General features: G+C 37.9%; 2 long non-coding RNA genes across 2 annotated transcripts; both read right to left on the bottom strand.

The window, feature by feature from the left end:
* Positions 1-9567: 9567 nt before the first annotated feature.
* On the bottom strand, positions 9568-11846 carry LOC146925629 (uncharacterized). Its single transcript, XR_015008075.1, has 2 exons — positions 11719-11846; positions 9568-9807 (listed from the first exon to the last, which is right to left on the bottom strand). It is a non-coding gene; the product is annotated as an uncharacterized LOC146925629 (long non-coding RNA).
* A 5138-nt stretch (positions 11847-16984) lies between these two features.
* LOC146925628 (uncharacterized) lies at positions 16985-19228 on the bottom strand. The gene is made up of 2 exons (XR_015008074.1): positions 19112-19228; positions 16985-17224 (listed from the first exon to the last, which is right to left on the bottom strand). It is a non-coding gene; the product is annotated as an uncharacterized LOC146925628 (long non-coding RNA).
* Positions 19229-21436: the final 2208 nt, after the last annotated feature.

The raw sequence follows: 21436 nt of genomic DNA, 5'->3' as shown, positions 1-21436 counted from the left end.
CGGCCACATTATGGCCTTCCTAGTAAAAAAGGGTCGAAAACGAGTAATGTCCCAAATTAACGAGGAGATTTTCTTAACCTCCATTTTGGCTGAATTTTTAAAAAATGCAAAAATATCCCATGGAAGTCGTAGCTATGTTGTTTACCTATCCAACGAATTGTCCCATGCTAAGATTCAATACAAACCGGCCACTTTATGGCCTTCCTTATAAAAAAGGGTCAAAAACGAGTAATGTCCTAAATTAACGAGGGGATTTTCTTAACCTCCATTTTGGCTAAATTTTTAGAGAATGCAAAAATATCCCATGGAAGTCGTAGTTATGTTGTTTACCTATCCAACGAATTGTCACATGCTAAGAATCAATACAAATCGGCCACTTTATGGCCTTCCTAGTAAAAATGGGTTGAAAACGAGTAATGTCCTAAATTAACGAGGAGATTTTCTTAACCTCCATTTTGGCCGAATTTTTAGAGAATGCAAAAATATCCCATGGAAGTCGTAGTTATGTTGTTTACCTATCCAACAAATTGTCACACGCTAAGATTCAATACAAATCGGCCACATTATGGCCTTCCTACTAAAAAAGGGTCGAAAACGAGTAATGTCCCAAATTAACGAGGATATTTTCTTAACCCCCATTTTGGCTGAATTTTTAGAGAATGCAAAAATGTCCCATGGAAGTCGTAGTTATGTTGTTTACCTATCCAACGAATTGTCACACGCTAAGATTCAATGCAAATCGGCCACATTATGGCCTTCCTAGTAAAAAAGGGTCGAAAACGAGTAATGTCCCAAATTAACGAGGAGATTTTCTTAACCTCCATTTTGGCTGAATTTTTAAAAAATGCAAAAATATCCCATGGAAGTCGTAGCTATGTTGTTTACCTATGCAACGAATTGTCCCATGCTAAGATTCAATACAAACCGGCCACTTTATGGCCTTCCTTATAAAAAAGGGTCAAAAACGAGTAATGTCCTAAATTAACGAGGGGATTTTCTTAACCTCCATTTTGGCTAAATTTTTAGAGAATGCAAAAATATCCCATGGAAGTCGTAGTTATGTTGTTTACCTATCCAACGAATTGTCACATGCTAAGATTCAATACAAATCGGCCACTTTATGGCCTTCCTAGTAAAAATGGGTTGAAAACGAGTAATGTCCTAAATTAACGAGGAGATTTTCTTAACCTCCATTTTGGCCGAATTTTTAGAGAATGCAAAAATATCCCATGGAAGTCGTAGCTATGTTGTTTACCTGTCCAACAAATCGTCACACGCTAAGATTCAATACAAATCAGCCACATTATGGCCTTCCTAGTAAAAGAGCGTCGAAAACGAGTAATGTGCCAAATTAACGAGGAGATTTTCTTAACCTCCATTTTGGCCGAATTTTTAGAGAATGCAAAAATATCCCATGGAAGTCGTAGTTATGTTGTTTACCTATCCAACAAATTGTCACACGCTAAGATTCAATGCAAATCGGCCACAATATGGCCTTCCTACTAAAAAAGGGTCGAAAACGAGTAATGTCCCAAATTAACGAGGATATTTTCTTAACCCCCATTTTGGCTGAATTTTTAGAGAATGCAAAAATGTCCCATGGAAGTCGTAGTTATGTTGTTTACCTATCCAACGAATTGTCACACGTTAAGATTCAATGCAAATCGGCCACATTATGGCCTTCCTAGTAAAAAAGGGTCGAAAACGAGTAATGTCCCAAATTAACGAGGAGATTTTCTTAACCTCCATTTTGGCTGAATTTTTAAAAAATGCAAAAATATCCCATGGAAGTCGTAGCTATGTTGTTTACCTATCCAACGAATTGTCCCATGCTAAGATTCAATACAAACCGGCCACTTTATGGCCTTCCTTATAAAAATGGGTCAAAAACGAGTAATGTCCTAAATTAACGAGGGGATTTTCTTAACCTCCATTTTGGCTAAATTTTTAGAGAATGCAAAAATATCCCATGGAAGTCGTAGTTATGTTGTTTACCTATCCAACGAATTGTCACATGCTAAGATTCAATACAAATCGGCCACTTTATGGCCTTCCTAGTAAAAGAGCGTCGAAAACGAGTAATGTGCCAAATTAACGAGGAGATTTTCTTAACCTCCATTTTGGCCGAATTTTTAGAGAATGCAAAAATATCCCATGGAAGTCGTAGCTATGTTGTTTACCTATCCAACGAATTGTCACACGCTAAGATTCAATGCAAATCGGCCACATTATGGCCTTCCTAGTAAAAGAGCGTCGAAAACGAGTAATGTGCCAAATTAACGAGGAGATTTTCTTAACCTCCATTTTGGCCGAATTTTTAGAGAATGCAAAAATATCCCATGGAAGTCGTAGTTATGTTGTTTACCTATCCAACAAATTGTCACACGCTAAGATTCAATGCAAATCGGCCACATTATGGCCTTCCTACTAAAAAAGGGTCGAAAACGAGTAATGTCCCAAATTAACGAGGATATTTTCTTAACCCCCATTTTGGCTGAATTTTTAGAGAATGCAAAAATGTCCCATGGAAGTCGTAGTTATGTTGTTTACCTATCCAACGAATTGTCACATGCTAAGATTCAATGCAAACGGCCACATTATGGCCTTCCTAGTAAAAAAGGGTCGAAAACGAGTAATGTCCCAAATTAACGAGGAGATTTTCTTAACCTCCATTTTGGCTGAATTTTTAAAAAATGCAAAAATATCCCATGGAAGTCGTAGCTATGTTGTTTACCTATCCAACGAATTGTCCCATGCTAAGATTCAAAACAAACCGGCCACTTTATGGCCTTCCTTATAAAAAAGGGTCCAAAACGAGTAATGTCCTAAATTAACGAGGGGATTTTCTTAACCTCCATTTTGGCTAAATTTTTAGAGAATGCAAAAATATCCCATGGAAGTCGTAGTTATGTTGTTTACCTATCCAACGAATTGTCACATGCTAAGATTCAATACAAATCGGCCACTTTATGGCCTTCCTAGTAAAAATGGGTTGAAAACGAGTAATGTCCTAAATTAACGAGGAGATTTTCTTAACCTCCATTTTGGCAGAATTTTTAGAGAATGCAAAAATATCCCATGGAAGTCGTAGTTATGTTGTTTACCTATCCAACAAATTGTCACACGCTAAGATTCAATACAAATCGGCCACATTATGGCCTTCCTACTAAAAAAGGGTCGAAAACGAGTAATGTCCCAAATTAACGAGGATATTTTCTTAACCCCCATTTTGGCTGAATTTTTAGAGAATGCAAAAATGTCCCATGGAAGTCGTAGTTATGTTGTTTACCTATCCAACGAATTGTCACACGCTAAGATTCAATGCAAATCGGCCACATTATGGCCTTCCTAGTAAAAAAGGGTCGAAAACGAGTAATGTCCCAAATTAACGAGGAGATTTTCTTAACCTCCATTTTGGCTGAATTTTTAAAAAATGCAAAAATATCCCATGGAAGTCGTAGCTATGTTGTTTACCTATCCAACGAATTGTCCCATGCTAAGATTCAATACAAACCGGCCACTTTATGGCCTTCCTTATAAAAAAGGGTCAAAAACGAGTAATGTCCTAAATTAACGAGGGGATTTTCTTAACCTCCATTTTGGCTAAATTTTTAGAGAATGCAAAAATATCCCATGGAAGTCGTAGTTATGTTGTTTACCTAGCTAACGAATTGTCACATGCTAAGATTCAATACAAATCGGCCACTTTATGGCCTTCCTAGTAAAAATGGGTTGAAAACGAGTAATGTCCTAAATTAACGAGGAGATTTTCTTAACCTCCATTTTGGCAGAATTTTTAGAGAATGCAAAAATATCCCATGGAAGTCGTAGTTATGTTGTTTACCTATCCAACAAATTGTCACACGCTAAGATTCAATACAAATCGGCCACATTATGGCCTTCCTACTAAAAAAGGGTCGAAAACGAGTAATGTCCCAAATTAACGAGGATATTTTCTTAACCCCCTTTTTGGCTGAATTTTTAGAGAATGCAAAAATGTCCCATGGAAGTCGTAGTTATGTTGTTTACCTATCCAACGAATTGTCACACGCTAAGATTCAATGCAAATCGGCCACATTATGGCCTTCCTAGTAAAAAAGGGTCGAAAACGAGTAATGTCCCAAATTAACGAGGAGATTTTCTTAACCTCCATTTTGGCTGAATTTTTAAAAAATGCAAAAATATCCCATGGAAGTCGTAGCTATGTTGTTTACCTATCCAACGAATTGTCCCATGCTAAGATTCAATACAAACCGGCCACTTTATGGCCTTCCTTATAAAAAAGGGTCAAAAACGAGTAATGTCCTAAATTAACGAGGGGATTTTCTTAACCTCCATTTTGGCTAAATTTTTAGAGAATGCAAAAATATCCCATGGAAGTCGTAGTTATGTTGTTTACCTATCCAACGAATTGTCACATGCTAAGATTCAATACAAATCGGCCACTTTATGGCCTTCCTAGTAAAAATGGGTTGAAAACGAGTAATGTCCTAAATTAACGAGGAGATTTTCTTAACCTCCATTTTGGCCGAATTTTTAGAGAATGCAAAAATATCCCATGGAAGTCGTAGCTATGTTGTTTACCTGTCCAACAAATCGTCACACGCTAAGATTCAATACAAATCAGCCACATTATGGCCTTCCTAGTAAAAGAGCGTCGAAAACGAGTAATGTGCCAAATTAACGAGGAGATTTTCTTAACCTCCATTTTGGCCGAATTTTTAGAGAATGCAAAAATATCCCATGGAAGTCGTAGTTATGTTGTTTACCTATCCAACAAATTGTCACACGCTAAGATTCAATGCAAATCGGCCACAATATGGCCTTCCTACTAAAAAAGGGTCGAAAACGAGTAATGTCCCAAATTAACGAGGATATTTTCTTAACCCCCATTTTGGCTGAATTTTTAGAGAATGCAAAAATGTCCCATGGAAGTCGTAGTTATGTTGTTTACCTATCCAACGAATTATCACACGTTAAGATTCAATGCAAACCGGCCACATTATGGCCTTCCTTGTAAAAAAGGGTCGAAAACGAGTAATGTCCCAAATTAACGAGGAGATTTTCTTAACCTCCATTTTGGCTGAATTTTTAAAAAATGCAAAAATATCCCATGGAAGTCGTAGCTATGTTGTTTACCTATCCAACGAATTGTCCCATGCTAAGATTCAATACAAACCGGCCACTTTATGGCCTTCCTTATAAAAAAGGGTCAAAAACGAGTAATGTCCTAAATTAACGAGGGGATTTTCTTAACCTCCATTTTGGCTAAATTTTTAGAGAATGCAAAAAATATCCCATGGAAGTCGTAGTTATGTTGTTTACCTATCCAACGAATTGTCACATGCTAAGAATCAATACAAATCGGCCACTTTATGGCCTTCCTAGTAAAAATGGGTTGAAAACGAGTAATGTCCTAAATTAACGAGGAGATTTTCTTAACCTCCATTTTGGCAGAATTTTTAGAGAATGCAAAAATATCCCATGGAAGTCGTAGTTATGTTGTTTACCTATCCAACAAATTGTCACACGCTAAGATTCAATACAAATCGGCCACATTATGGCCTTCCTACTAAAAAAGGGTCGAAAACGAGTAATGTCCCAAATTAACGAGGATATTTTCTTAACCCCCATTTTGGCTGAATTTTTAGAGAATGCAAAAATGTCCCATGGAAGTCGTAGTTATGTTGTTTACCTATCCAACGAATTGTCACACGCTAAGATTCAATGCAAATCGGCCACATTATGGCCTTCCTAGTAAAAAAGGGTCAAAAACGAGTAATGTCCCAAATTAACGAGGAGATTTTCTTAACCTCCATTTTGGCTGAATTTTTAAAAAATGCAAAAATATCCCATGGAAGTCGTAGCTATGTTGTTTACCTATCCAACGAATTGTCCCATGCTAAGATTCAATACAAACCGGCCACTTTATGGCCTTCCTTATAAAAAAGGGTCAAAAACGAGTAATGTCCTAAATTAACGAGGGGATTTTCTTAACCTCCATTTTGGCTAAATTTTTAGAGAATGCAAAAATATCCCATGGAAGTCGTAGTTATGTTGTTTACCTAGCCAACGAATTGTCACATGCTAAGATTCAATACAAATCGGCCACTTTATGGCCTTCCTAGTAAAAATGGGTTGAAAACGAGTAATGTCCTAAATTAACGAGGAGATTTTCTTAACCTCCATTTTGGCAGAATTTTTAGAGAATGCAAAAATATCCCATGGAAGTCGTAGTTATGTTGTTTACCTATCCAACAAATTGTCACACGCTAAGATTCAATACAAATCGGCCACATTATGGCCTTCCTACTAAAAAAGGGTCGAAAACGAGTAATGTCCCAAATTAACGAGGATATTTTCTTAACCCCCATTTTGGCTGAATTTTTAGAGAATGCAAAAATGTCCCATGGAAGTCGTAGTTATGTTGTTTACCTATCCAACGAATTGTCACACGCTAAGATTCAATGCAAATCGGCCACATTATGGCCTTCCTAGTAAAAAAGGGTCGAAAACGAGTAATGTCCCAAATTAACGAGGAGATTTTCTTAACCTCCATTTTGGCTGAATTTTTAAAAAATGCAAAAATATCCCATGGAAGTCGTAGCTATGTTGTTTACCTATCCAACGAATTGTCCCATGCTAAGATTCAATACAAACCGGCCACTTTATGGCCTTCCTTATAAAAAAGGGTCAAAAACGAGTAATGTCCTAGATTAACGAGGGGATTTTCTTAACCTCCATTTTGGCTAAATTTTTAGAGAATGCAAAAATATCCCATGGAAGTCGTAGTTATGTTGTTTACCTATCCAACGAATTGTCACATGCTAAGATTCAATACAAATCGGCCACTTTATGGCCTTCCTAGTAAAAATGGGTTGAAAACGAGTAATGTCCTAAATTAACGAGGAGATTTTCTTAACCTCCATTTTGGCCGAATTTTTAGAGAATGCAAAAATATCCCATGGAAGTCGTAGCTATGTTGTTTACCTGTCCAACAAATCGTCACACGCTAAGATTCAATACAAATCAGCCACATTATGGCCTTCCTAGTAAAAGAGCGTCGAAAACGAGTAATGTGCCAAATTAACGAGGAGATTTTCTTAACCTCCATTTTGGCCGAATTTTTAGAGAATGCAAAAATATCCCATGGAAGTCGTAGTTATGTTGTTTACCTATCCATAAATTGTCACACGCTAAGATTCAATGCAAATCGGCCACAATATGGCCTTCCTACTAAAAAAGGGTCGAAAACGAGTAATGTCCCAAATTAACGAGGATATTTTCTTAACCCCCATTTTGGCTGAATTTTTAGAGAATGCAAAAATGTCCCATGGAAGTCGTAGTTATGTTGTTTACCTATCCAACGAATTGTCACACGTTAAGATTCAATGCAAATCGGCCACATTATGGCCTTCCTAGTAAAAAAGGGTCGAAAACGAGTAATGTCCCAAATTAACGAGGAGATTTTCTTAACCTCCATTTTGGCTGAATTTTTAAAAAATGCAAAAATATCCCATGGAAGTCGTAGCTATGTTGTTTACCTATCCAACGAATTGTCCCATGCTAAGATTCAATACAAACCGGCCACTTTATGGCCTTCCTTATAAAAAAGGGTCAAAAACGAGTAATGTCCTAAATTAACGAGGGGATTTTCTTAACCTCCATTTTGGCTAAATTTTTAGAGAATGCAAAAATATCCCATGGAAGTCGTAGTTATGTTGTTTACCTATCCAACGAATTGTCACATGCTAAGAATCAATACAAATCGGCCACTTTATGGCCTTCCTAGTAAAAATGGGTTGAAAACGAGTAATGTCCTAAATTAACGAGGAGATTTTCTTAACCTCCATTTTGGCCGAATTTTTAGAGAATGCAAAAATATCCCATGGAAGTCGTAGTTATGTTGTTTACCTATCCAACAAATTGTCACACGCTAAGATTCAATACAAATCGGCCACATTATGGCCTTCCTACTAAAAAAGGGTCGAAAAGGAGTAATGTCCCAAATTAACGAGGATATTTTCTTAACCCCCATTTTGGCTGAATTTTTAGAGAATGCAAAAATGTCCCGTGGAAGTCGTAGTTATGTTGTTTACCTATCCAACGAATTGTCACACGCTAAGATTCAATGCAAATCGGCCACATTATGGCCTTCCTAGTAAAAAAGGGTCGAAAACGAGTAATGTCCCAAATTAACGAGGAGATTTTCTTAACCTCCATTTTGGCTGAATTTTTAAAAAATGCAAAAATATCCCATGGAAGTCGTAGCTATGTTGTTTACCTATCCAACGAATTGTCCCATGCTAAGATTCAATACAAACCGGCCACTTTATGGCCTTCCTTATAAAAAAGGGTCAAAAACGAGTAATGTCCTAAATTAACGAGGGGATTTTCTTAACCTCCATTTTGGCTAAATTTTTAGAGAATGCAAAAATATCCCATGGAAGTCGTAGTTATGTTGTTTACCTATCCAACGAATTGTCACATGCTAAGATTCAATACAAATCGGCCACTTTATGGCCTTCCTAGTAAAAATGGGTTGAAAACGAGTAATGTCCTAAATTAACGAGGAGATTTTCTTAACCTCCATTTTGGCCGAATTTTTAGAGAATGCAAAAATATCCCATGGAAGTCGTAGTTATGTTGTTTACCTATCCAACAAATTGTCACACGCTAAGATTCAATACAAATCGGCCACATTATGGCCTTCCTACTAAAAAAGGGTCGAAAACGAGTAATGTCCCAAATTAACGAGGATATTTTCTTAACCCCCATTTTGGCTGAATTTTTAGAGAATGCAAAAATGTCCCATGGAAGTCGTAGTTATGTTGTTTACCTATCCAACGAATTGTCACACGCTAAGATTCAATGCAAATCGGCCACATTATGGCCTTCCTAGTAAAAAAGGGTCGAAAACGAGTAATGTCCCAAATTAACGAGGAGATTTTCTTAACCTCCATTTTGGCTGAATTTTTAAAAAATGCAAAAATATCCCATGGAAGTCGTAGCTATGTTGTTTACCTATCCAACGAATTGTCCCATGCTAAGATTCAATACAAACCGGCCACTTTATGGCCTTCCTTATAAAAAAGGGTCAAAAACGAGTAATGTCCTAAATTAACGAGGGGATTTTCTTAACCTCCATTTTGGCTAAATTTTTAGAGAATGCAAAAATATCCCATGGAAGTCGTAGTTATGTTGTTTACCTATCCAACGAATTGGCACATGCTAAGATTCAATACAAATCGGCCACTTTATGGCCTTCCTAGTAAAAATGGGTCGCAAACGAGTAATGTCCTAAATTAACGAGGAGATTTTCTTAACCTCCATTTTGGCCGAATTTTTAGAGAATGCAAAAATATCCCATGGAAGTCGTAGTTATGTTGTTTACCTGTCCAACAAATTGTCACACGCTAAGATTCAATACAAATCAGCCACATTATGGGACACCCTATTTCTATTTAGCGGTAAAACGCGCGAATACACAACCATATTCTAGAAATAGATGCTACGTCTTCGAATAAACCACAATACATACATGCATAAAGATCATGTCACATCACATAGCAGCGGAATAATATATAATTCATAAACAATCTATGGATCTCCAAACTAAATACAAATGTATCATCCAAATCTCAAACAACAAATAACATCTCAACTCCAAAATACACGGTCCAAAAATAAAAAAACCAACATGCAAGAACTATCCTAGATCAGAGCCCTCATCTAGACACTTGCATGAAAAAGAGGAACTCCACTCCTCGGCATCAACAAGCAACAACTAAGCATCCTGCACTCCATCTACCCGTCCATACGGAAAGGTAGGTGGTAAACCACTGAGGGTTAGCATTACATCATCATAATCCACTTAAAATTAACAAGAAACTTTGAGAATGAAAGATACATTTAAGATCGATGAATAACAAACTACACACGTATTCACAAGCATTCTTAACATTCACATCATTCAATATCAACATCTCAAATTCATATCCACAAGTGTATTATACACACATCACAAGATCAACCATCTTAATCAACAATTAAAAAATTCAATCATCATTCGCAACTCAAAGGTATTTCAATTCACCAACAAGTATGCAATGACTCTAGACTCATCTAGATGCATGTGGTACCAATTCTCCTCAAGGTCGTCACCCATGATGCAACAAAAACATCATTATCAACGGCTATAGTCAACGGCAATATGCATATAACATCCGACACGACATATGATGCATGAACATATGACTCAATTCACTATGCATATGTTCACAACAATTCAACGGCTATAATCAACGGCTATAAGTCAACGGCTATAATCATCATCCAACTATATCATATAGTTCATATTTCCACATAGTTCCTTACATTCCAAATAAAAGAACAATCACAACATATGATCACAAACATCATATTCATCACTTAACAACCATTCATACATCATCTCATAATCATATCAATCTAATCATAGAGGGTTCATAAGCAATTGGCCCTCAATGATCATTTTCAATCAAGTTCGTCTCATAAATCACAATATTGAAAATAATTGAGCACCTAAGCCAAAACCAAGTAAACGAGTTCAATTGCCTATGCCATGTATCCTCTCAAGTCACACATATGTGCAGTAGAGATTACATAAGCATTTCATCGGCCAAATACGATGAATTCATAAAAATCACAAAGTTCGTCTCACCGAAACACTTTTCAAGAAATTTTCCATTTTCTAAGTAAAACAAGTTAAATCCCTCACATCATAGTTTAAATACTACTAAACACCTTAATTGAAATCATAAAATATAAGTTTGAAAGTTTGGAAACAATCCATAAGGTTTGGGTCGACTTAGAAATAGTTATGCGGATTTTTCGTAAAATTTCACCAAGACCACCTTGGAGTATTTGCCTCATAACTCAAAAACCAAGAATCATTTTCAAGTCAAACCAAAGCCATTGGAAAGCTAACAAAATTATCTACAACTTTCATGTTTACACCGAAAGCCAATTCAAAACAGAAACGAGGGAAAAATACGCAAGAACGCGAAACAGGGGATGCTGCCACTGTGCAGATCGCCGTGGCGAGTAAATCTACTCGCGAGGCGAGTAAGCATCACCGAAAGCACCTCCTGCTCGCCTCCAACTCGCCTCCCACTCGCTGTGGCGAGTTGGGACAGTCCTGTTACGAGAAAAACTCACTTTTTCACCCCAAAACCCCAATTTTGACTTCCCAAAGCTCAAATTTGATCCCAAAGTTTGTTTAAACATTTCTAAACATGAAAAGACACTCAAAATCATGTAAAACATGCATCAAAACATCCTTACAACAAAAATCATCATTTGACCCATTTTTCATCAAATATTCAAAAACAACACAAAGTCATATCAAACTCTCCAATTATGATTACCCAATGTTTTAATCATCAACAACAACATCTATCAACAACAACAGCAGCTAAACATCATGAATTCACCAACAATTCATCACAACAACATCTCATATCACCATTTTTGGACAAAAATGCAAAGTATACATATAACCACAACTTAAGCATGTAATTTCATCATCAACAACTCAATTAACATTTAATTTACATACCCAAACATTGCATCAAAACATGAACACGAATTTACAATCAATTAGGTTCAATTCATCAATTTCATAAAATGGGTAAAAAGAAAGAGAGATGAATTATGGTTGAAATCTAACCCTCTTACCTCTAGCACCAAGATTCTCTAACCCAAGCCTCAATTTAGCTCCTAGATGATGAATCCCTCTTGCCTCTAACCCTTGCACTTGTTCTTCTCTCTAGCCTCTATCTCTTCTCTTCTCAAATGAAATGAAATGATAAAATGTTTGTAAAACCTAGTTTCACCAACAACTAGAGTTTATATACTAGCTCTACTCAATTGGGCTTATCTCTTAAACCTTAATGGGCCTAACCCATTTCTATTCTAACACCCAAATGTCACTACTCACTTAATGGTAAATTATAACACTAACGGTCACTTAATGGTAATTAAAATAATTACTACACCCTCTCTAGTAACTTGGTAAAATAATACTCCTACTAAACATTAAAAATAATCCTCGTTCAAAATTACAAAATTACCCCTACTCTCAAAATGACCAAACTACCCCTAAGTCCAAAATGACTAAAATACCCTTCTAACACCGAATTCTATGAATCCCAACCAAAAATACACACAGATGCAAATAATCACATAAGGGCACATATAACAAACACAAATAAATAATTAAAATAAAAACTAGCGAAAATCGGGCTGTTACAACTCTCCCCCACTAAAAAGAATTTTCGCCCTCGAAAATTTACCTGAAGGAAACAACTCTGGATACGCAACCCTCAAGCTACTCTCCGATTCCCAAGTGGCACTCTCACCGGTTGGTCCAACCCAAATCACTTTAACCAAAACAACTTCCTTGCCACGCAAACGCTTCACTTCACGATCCTCAATCCTAACCGGCCAAGTCTCAACGGTCAAATTATCCCTTACTTCCAAATCATCCACTTGAATCACATGGGACGCATCATACACATACTTCCTCAACTGAGACACATGAAACACATCATGAAGATTCGATAAAGAAGGCGGTAACGCAATCCGATACGCTACAACCCCAACCTTCTCAATAATCTCAAACGGTCCAACAAAACGAGGAGTCAACTTCCGACACTTCAAAGCACGACCAACACCGGTTACAGGATTCACTCTCAAGAACACATGATCACCAACCTGAAACTCAATATCCTTCCTCCTCTTATCATGATAACTCTTCTGTCTACTCTGAGACGCTCTCATCTTCTCTTGAATCATCTTAACCTTCTCGGTCGTCTCTTGCACAACTTCCGGTCCTAACAAAGCACTCTCTCCTGATTCATACCAACACAACGGCGTCCTACATCTTCGACCATACAAAGCTTCGAACGGTGCCATTCCAATACTAGAATGAAAACTGTTGTTGTAAGTAAACTCAATCAATGGTAAACATTCAATCCAACTGACACCTTGCTCCAACACACAAGCTCTCAACAAATCTTCCAAACTCTGAATAGTCCTCTCCGTCTGACCATCAGTCTGAGGATGATAAGCAGAACTCAACCTCAACTTAGTTCCCAAAGCATCTTGCAAACTCTCCCAAAACTTAGAAGTAAACCTCGGATCCCGATCCGATACAATACTAGAAGGAACACCATGCAATCTAACAATCTGCTCAATGTAGATCTCAGCCAACTTTGTCACAGACATACCGGTCTTGATAGGAACAAAATGTGCCGACTTCGTCAATCGATCAACAATCACCCAAATAGAATCAAAACCCTTAACAGTCTTTGGCAACGCTCCAACAAAGTCCATTGATATACTATCCCACTTCCACTCTGGCACAAACAACGGTTGCATCAAACCTGACGGTTTCTGATGTTCAATCTTAGACTTCTGACAAACCAAACAAGCATACACAAACTCTGCGATTTCCTTCTTCATTCCAGGCCACCAAAACAACCTCTTCAAGTCCTGATACATCTTAGTTGCTCCCGGATGAATACTCAAACTACTTCTATGACCTTCTTCCAAAATCTGTCTCTTAAGCTCAAGAACACTTGGCACACAAACGCGATCACGAAACATCAAAACACTGTTCTCATCCAATCTAAAGTCTCCACCTTTGCCTTGATTAACCAACACCACTCGATCTACAAGTTCCAAATCTTCCTTCTGACCATTCTTGATCTCCTCCAGAATATTACTTGTCAGCTTCAACATTCCCAACCTCACACCATCCGGTGTCAACTCACTAACCAAACTCAAATCTCGAAACTGTTCAATCAACTCTAACTCTTTTACCATCAAAGCAGACATATGCAACGACTTCCTACTCAACGCATCAGCAACCACATTGGCCTTTCCAGGATGATAGCTCAACTGGAAGTCAAAATCCTTAAGATACTCCAACCATCTCCTTTGCCTCATATTCAACTCTTTCTGGTCGAACAAGTACTTCAAACTCTTGTGATCACTGAACACTTCAAACTTAGAACCATACAGATAATGCCTCCAAATCTTCAACACATACACCACAGCTGCTAATTCCAAATCGTGAGTCGGATAATTCTTCTCATGCACTTTCAACTGCCTTGAAGCGTAAGCCACAACCTGACGATTCTGCATAAGCACACCACCAAGACCCATCTTAGAAGCATCACAATACACAACAAAAGATTCCTTCGGATTCGGCAAAATCAACACTGGAGCTGAAGTCAATCTCTTCTTCAACTCTTGGAAACTCTTCTCACACTTAGCATCCCAAACATACGCTTGCCCTTTCCGAGTCAACTGCGTCAATGGCAACACCAACTTAGAGAATCCCTCAATGAACCTCCGATAATAACCTGCCAACCCAAGAAAGCTTCTAACTTCAAAAACAGACTTAGGTGATTCCCACTGCAACACTGCATCAACCTTCGACGGATCCACGGCAATACCACCTTTAGAAATCACATGACCGAGGAAACTCACTTCCCGCAACCAAAACTCACACTTCGACAATTTAGCAAACAACTTATTCTCCTTCAAGACTCCCAACACAATCCTCAAATGCTCGGCATGCTCTTCTTCAGACTTCGAATACACCAAAATATCATCTATAAACACTACCACAAAACGGTCCAGAAAAGGATGATATATCCTATTCATGTATTCCATGAAGACACCTGGCGCATTAGACACTCCAAATGGCATCACAGAATACTCATAGTGTCCGTACCTCGTTCTGAACGCAGTTTTGGATATATCTTCCGCCTTTACTCTAATCTGATGATATCCTGATCTCAAGTCAATCTTGCTGAACACCTCCGCGCCAACCAACTGATCCATCAAATCATCGAACCTCAGAAGTGGATACCGATTCTTAATCGTTACTTTATTCAACTGCCGATAATCCACACACAACCTCATGCTTCCATCTTTCTTCTTAACCAACAATACAGGAGCACCCCATGGAGAAACACTCGGTCTGATAAACTGTTTCTCAAGCAACTCTTCCAATTGCTTCGTCAATTCACCCAACTCTGATGCAGACATCCGATAAGGCGCAATCGAGATAGGACTCGTTCCAGGCACCAAATCAATTGCAAACTCTACTTCTCTCTCCGGCGGTAATTCGGTAATGTCGTCCGGGAAAACTTCTGGAAACTCTTGCACTACCGGCAAATCACCAACTCCTTTCTCACTACTTTCCTTCAAGGAAGTAAACATCATGAACACACTAGCTTCACCATCCAAGGACTTTTTCACTTGCTCCGCGGTCAAGAACTTCCCACCTTCCTCAGCCACCGGCTTAGAAAACGTTACACTCTTGGTCAAACAATTAATGTTAACACCAAAAGTCAACATCCAATCCATACCGAAAATTACGTCCATATGCTTCAATGGAAGACACACAAGATCCAACTCAAAATCCACGTTACCAAAACTAACAGGACACTTAGCACATACTAAGGAAGTAGTCACCGAACCACTAGCCGGGGTATCGATAACCATCCCTCGCAACAACGGAGTCACAACCAAACCCAAACGCTCAACACAACTAGCCGCAATAAAAGAATGAGTAGCACCAGTATCAATAATTGCAATTAAAGGAGTACTATTGATAAAACACATACCTCGGATGAGATTATCCGGATGCTCCACCTCTTCCGCATTCAATGCAAACACCTTCCCCGCCGCCTTCTTCGGCTTGGTACACTTAGTACTAAGATGACCCTCTTCACCACAGTTGAAACAAGTAATATCCTTCTTGCACTCAAATGCCTTGTGACCCTTCTGTCCACACTTGTAGCAACTATCACCCTTGCGACAATCACTTGAGTAATGACCCAAGATTCCACACTTGTAGCATCTCACATAAGCAACATTCGGCTTAGAGCCTCCACCAGATTCCCTCTTCTTTCCTTTGTCCTTGTTGTACGGCTTCCCAAATCCATGACTCTTTCCTTTCTTCTCATTCATCGCCTTATAATGATTCACCTTGACCTTTCCAGCTTCATCAAACATTTGACACTTATGCACCAAAGTATCAAAGTCTCGGATCTCCTGAATACACATGTACTGATAGATATCGGGCCTCAAACCGCTCTCGAACTTCACACACTTAGAGACCATAGCATCCTCCGCATTGATGTACGGACAAAACCTCGAAAGCTCCTCAAACTTTGCAGCATACTCAGCCACTGAACGGTTCTCTTGCTTCAAGTTCAAGAACTCAACTTCCTTCTTAGTCCTCAAATCCTCAGGAAAGTACTTCCTTAAAAACTCAGTCTTGAACCTAGCCCAAGTCACAGTTCCACCAGCCTCAAGCCTTCCCTTAGCATTGGTCCACCAATACTCAGCCTCTTCAGCAAGCATGTGAGTAGCCAGTCTGACCTTCTGATCCTCACTAGTCATCATAGCACGAAAGATCCTCTCCATGGCTTGCACCCATGCCTGAGCTCCATCCGGATCATATCTACCTTTGAATGTCGGTGGACTGTTTCGCAAGAAATGATCCAACCTTCGCTCCTCCGCCTCACCAGGATCACGATGACCAACCGCCGCCTGCTCATTAGCCTGAGCCAACACCTGAGCCATCGAAGCCAAAGCCTGCGCAATCGCCGTATCATCTCTACCACCAGCCATCTCACTTCTACACCAAAACCAAACCAACAGATAAGGACAACAGCACAACAAACAAGTATCGAAGGTAACTCATTACCGTTCGTATACCAACAGGAAAAATCAACCAACGAATACTAGTCTACTAGTCCAATAGTCCGGACAAGACTAACCAGGCTCTGATACCAACTTGTAACACCCTATTTCTATTAAGCGGTAAAACGCGCGAATACACAACCATATTCTAGAAATAGATGCTACGTCTTCGAATAAACCACAATACATACATGCATAAAGATCATGTCACATCACATAGCAGCGGAATAATATATAATTCATAAACAATCTATGGATCTCCAAACTAAATACAAATGTATCATCCAAATCTCAAACAACAAATAACATCTCAACTCCAAAATACACGGTCCAAAAATAAAAAAACCAACATGCAAGAACTATCCTAGATCAGAGCCCTAATCTAGACACTTGCATGAAAAAGAGGAACTCCACTCCTCGGCATCAACAAGCAACAACTAAGCATCCTGCACTCCATCTACCCGTCCATACGGAAAGGTAGGTGGTAAACCACTGAGGGTTAGCATTACATCATCATAATCCACTTAAAATTAACAAGAAACTTTGAGAATGAAAGATACATTTAAGATCGATGAATAACAAACTACACACGTATTCACAAGCATTCTTAACATTCACATCATTCAATATCAACATCTCAAATTCATATCCACAAGTGTATCATACACACATCACAAGATCAACCATCTTAATCAACAATTAAAAAATTCAGTCATCATTCGCAACTCAAATGTATTTCAATTCATCAACAAGTATGCAATGACTCTAGACTCATCTAGATGCATGTGGTACCAATTCTCCTCAAGGTCGTCACCCATGATGCAACAAAAACATCATTATCAACGGCTATAGTCAACGGCAATATGGATATAACATCCGACACGACATATGATGCATGAACATATGACTCAATTCACTATGCATATGTTCACAATTCAACGGCTATAATCAACGGCTATAAGTCAACGGCTATAATCATCATCCAACTATATCATATAGTTCATATTTCCACATAGTTCCTTACATTCCAAATAAAAGAACAATCACAACATATGATCACAAACATCATATTCATCACTTAACAACCATTCATACATCATCTCATAATCATATCAATCTAATCATAGAGGGTTCATAAGCAATTGGCCCTCAATGATCATTTTCAATCAAGTTCGTCTCATAAATCACAATATTGAAAATAATTGAGCACCTAAGCCAAAACCAAGTAAACGAGTTCAATTGCCTATGCCATGTATCCTCTCAAGTCACACATATGTGCAGTAGAGATTACATAAGCATTTCATCGGCCAAATACGATGAATTCATAAAAATCACAAAGTTCGTCTCACCGAAACACTTTTCAAGAAATTTTCCATTTTCTAAGTAAAACAAGTTAAATCCCTCACATCATAGTTTAAATACTACTAAACACCTTAATTGAACTCATAAAATATAAGTTTGAAAGTTTGGAAACAATCCATAAGGTTTGGGTCGACTTAGAAATAGATATGCGAATTTTTCGTAAAATTTCACCACGACCACCTTGGAGTATTTGCCTCATAACTCAAAAACCAAGAATCATTTTCTAGTCAAACCAAAGCCATTGGAAAGCTAACAAAATTATCTACAACTTTCATGTTTACACCGAAAGCCAATTCAAAACAGAAACGAGGGAAAAAGACGCAAGAACGCGAAACAGGGGATGCTGCCACTGTGCAGCTCGCCGTGGCGAGTAAGCATCACCGAAAGCACCTCCTGCTCGCCTCCAACTCGCCTCCCACTCGCTGTGGCGAGTTGGGACAGTCCTGTTACGAGAAAAACTCACTTTTTCACCCCAAAACCCCAATTTTGACTTCCCAAAGCTCAAATTTGATCCCAAAGTTTGTTTAAACATTTCTAAACATGAAAAGACACTCAAAATCATGTAAAACATGCATCAAAACATCCTTACAACAAAAATCATCATTTGACCCATTTTTCATCAAATATTCAAAAACAACACAAAGTCATATCAAACTCTCCAATTATGATTACCCAATGTTTTAATCATCAACACCAACATCTATCAACAACAACAGCAGCTAAACATCATGAATTCACCAACAATTCATCACAACAACATCTCATATCACCATTTTTGGACAAAAATGCAAAGTATACATATAACCACAACTTAAGCATATAATTTCATCATCAACAACTCAATTAACATTTAATTTACATACCCAAACATTGCATCAAAACATGAACACGAATTTACAATCAATTAGGTTCAATTCATCAATTTCATAAAATGGGTAAAAAGAAAGAGAGATGAATTATGGTTGAAATCTAACCCTCTTACCTCTAGCACCAAGATTCTCTAACCCAAGCCTCAATTTAGCTCCTAGATGATGAATCCCTCTTGCCTCTAACCCTTGCACTTGTTCTTCTCTCTAGCCTCTATCTCTTCTCTTCTCAAATGAAATGAAATGATAAAATGTTTGTAAAACCTAGTTTCACCAACAACTAGAGTTTATATACTAGCTTTACTCAATTGGGCTTATCTCTTAAACCTTAATGGGCCTAACCCATTTCTATTCTAACACCCAAATGTCACTACTCACTTAATGGTAAATTATAACACTAACGGTCACTTAATGGTAATTAAAATAATTACTACACCCTCTCTAGTAACTTGGTAAAATAATACTCCTACTAAACATTAAAAATAATCCTCGTTCAAAATTACAAAATTACCCCTACTCTCAAAATGACCAAACTACCCCTAAGTCCAAAATGACTAAAATACCCTTCTAACACCGAATTCTATGAATCCCAACCAAAAATACACACAGATGCAAATAATCACATAAGAGCACATATAACAAACACAAATAAATAATTAAAATAAAAACTAGCGAAAATCGGGCTGTTACACCCATTTTGGCTGAATTTTTAGAGAATGCAAAAATGTCCAATGGAAGTCGTAGTTATGTTGTTTACCTATCCAACGAATTGTCACACGCTAAGATTCAATGCAAATCGGCCACATTATGGCCTTCCTAGTAAAAAAGGGTCGAAAACGAGTAATGTCCCAAATTAACGAGGAGATTTTCTTAACCTCCATTTTGGCTGAATTTTTAAAAAATGCAAAAATATCCCATGGAAGTCGTAGCTATGTTGTTTACCTATCCAACGAATTGTCCCATGCTAAGATTCAATACGAACAGGCCACTTTATGGCCTTCTTTATAAAAAAGGGTCGAAAACGAGTAATGTCCTAAATTAACGAGGGGATTTTCTTAACCTTCATTTTGGCTAAATTTTTAGAGAATGCAAAAATATCCCATGGAAGTCGTAGTTATGTTGTTTACCTATCCAACGAATTGTCACATGCTAAGATTCAATACAAATCGGCCACTTTATGGCCTTCCTAGTAAAAATGGGTAGAAAACGAGTAATGTCCTAAATTAACGAGGAGATTTTCTTAACCTCCATTTTGGCCGAATTTTTAGAGAATGCAAAAATATCCCATGGAAGTCGTAGTTATGTTGTTTACCTATCCAACGAATTGTCACACGCTAAGATTCAATGCAAATCGGCCACATTATGGCCTTCCTAGTAAAAAAGGGTCGAAAACGAGTAATGTCCCAAATTAACAAGGAGATTTTCTTAACCTCCATTTTGGCTGAATTTTTAAAAAATGCAAAAATATCTCATGGAAGTCGTAGCTATGTTGTTTACCTATCCAACGAATTGTCCCATGCTAAGATTCAATACAAACCGGCCACTTTATGTCCTTCCTTATAAAAAAGGGTCGAAAACGAGTAATGTCCTAAATTAACGAGGGGATTTTCTTAACCTCCATTTTGGCTGAATTTTTAGAGAATGCAAAAATATCCCATGGAAGTCGTAGTTATGTTGTTTACCTATCCAACAAATTGTCACATGCTAAGATTCAATACAAATCGGCCACTTTAAGGCCTTCCTAGTAAAAATGGGTCGAAAACGAGTAATATCCTAAATTAACGAGGAGATTTTCTTAACCTCCATTTTGGCCAAATTTTTAGAGAATGCAAAAATATCCCATGGAAGTCGTAGTTATGTTGTTTACCTATCCAACGAATTGTCACACGCTAAGATTCAATGCAAATCGGCCACATTATGGCCTTCCTAGTAAAAAAGGGTCGAAAACGAGTAATGTCCCAAATTAACAAGGAGATTTTCTTAACCTCCATTTTGGCTGAATTTTTAAAAAATGCAAAAATATCCCATGGAAGTCGTAGCTATGTTGTTTACCTATCCAACGAATTGTCCCATGCTAAGATTCAATACAAACCGGCCATCTTATGGCCTTCCTAGTCAAAATGGGTCGAAAACGAGTAATGTCCTAAATTAACGAAGATATTTTCTTAACCCCCATTTTGGCTGAATTTTTAGAGAATGCAAAAATGTCCCATGGAAGTCGTAGTTATGTTGTTTACCTATCCAACGAATTGTCACACGCTAAGATTCAATGCAAATCGGCCACATTATAGCCTTCCTAGTAAAAAATGGCCGAAAACGAGTAATGTCCCAAATTAACGAGGAGATTTTCTTAACCTCCATTTTGGCTGAATTTTTAAAAAATGCAAAAATATCCCATGGAAGTCGTAGCTATGTTGTTTACCTATCCAACGATTTGTCCC

The sequence above is a fragment of the Medicago sativa genome, chromosome 4, assembly GCF_051527215.1.
Source record: "Medicago sativa cultivar Bolivia chromosome 4, Bolivia_mono, whole genome shotgun sequence".
Lineage (NCBI taxonomy): Eukaryota > Viridiplantae > Streptophyta > Magnoliopsida > Fabales > Fabaceae > Medicago > Medicago sativa.
Note: the sequence above shows the minus strand (reverse complement) of the source record. Positions and strands in the feature narration are given on the sequence as shown.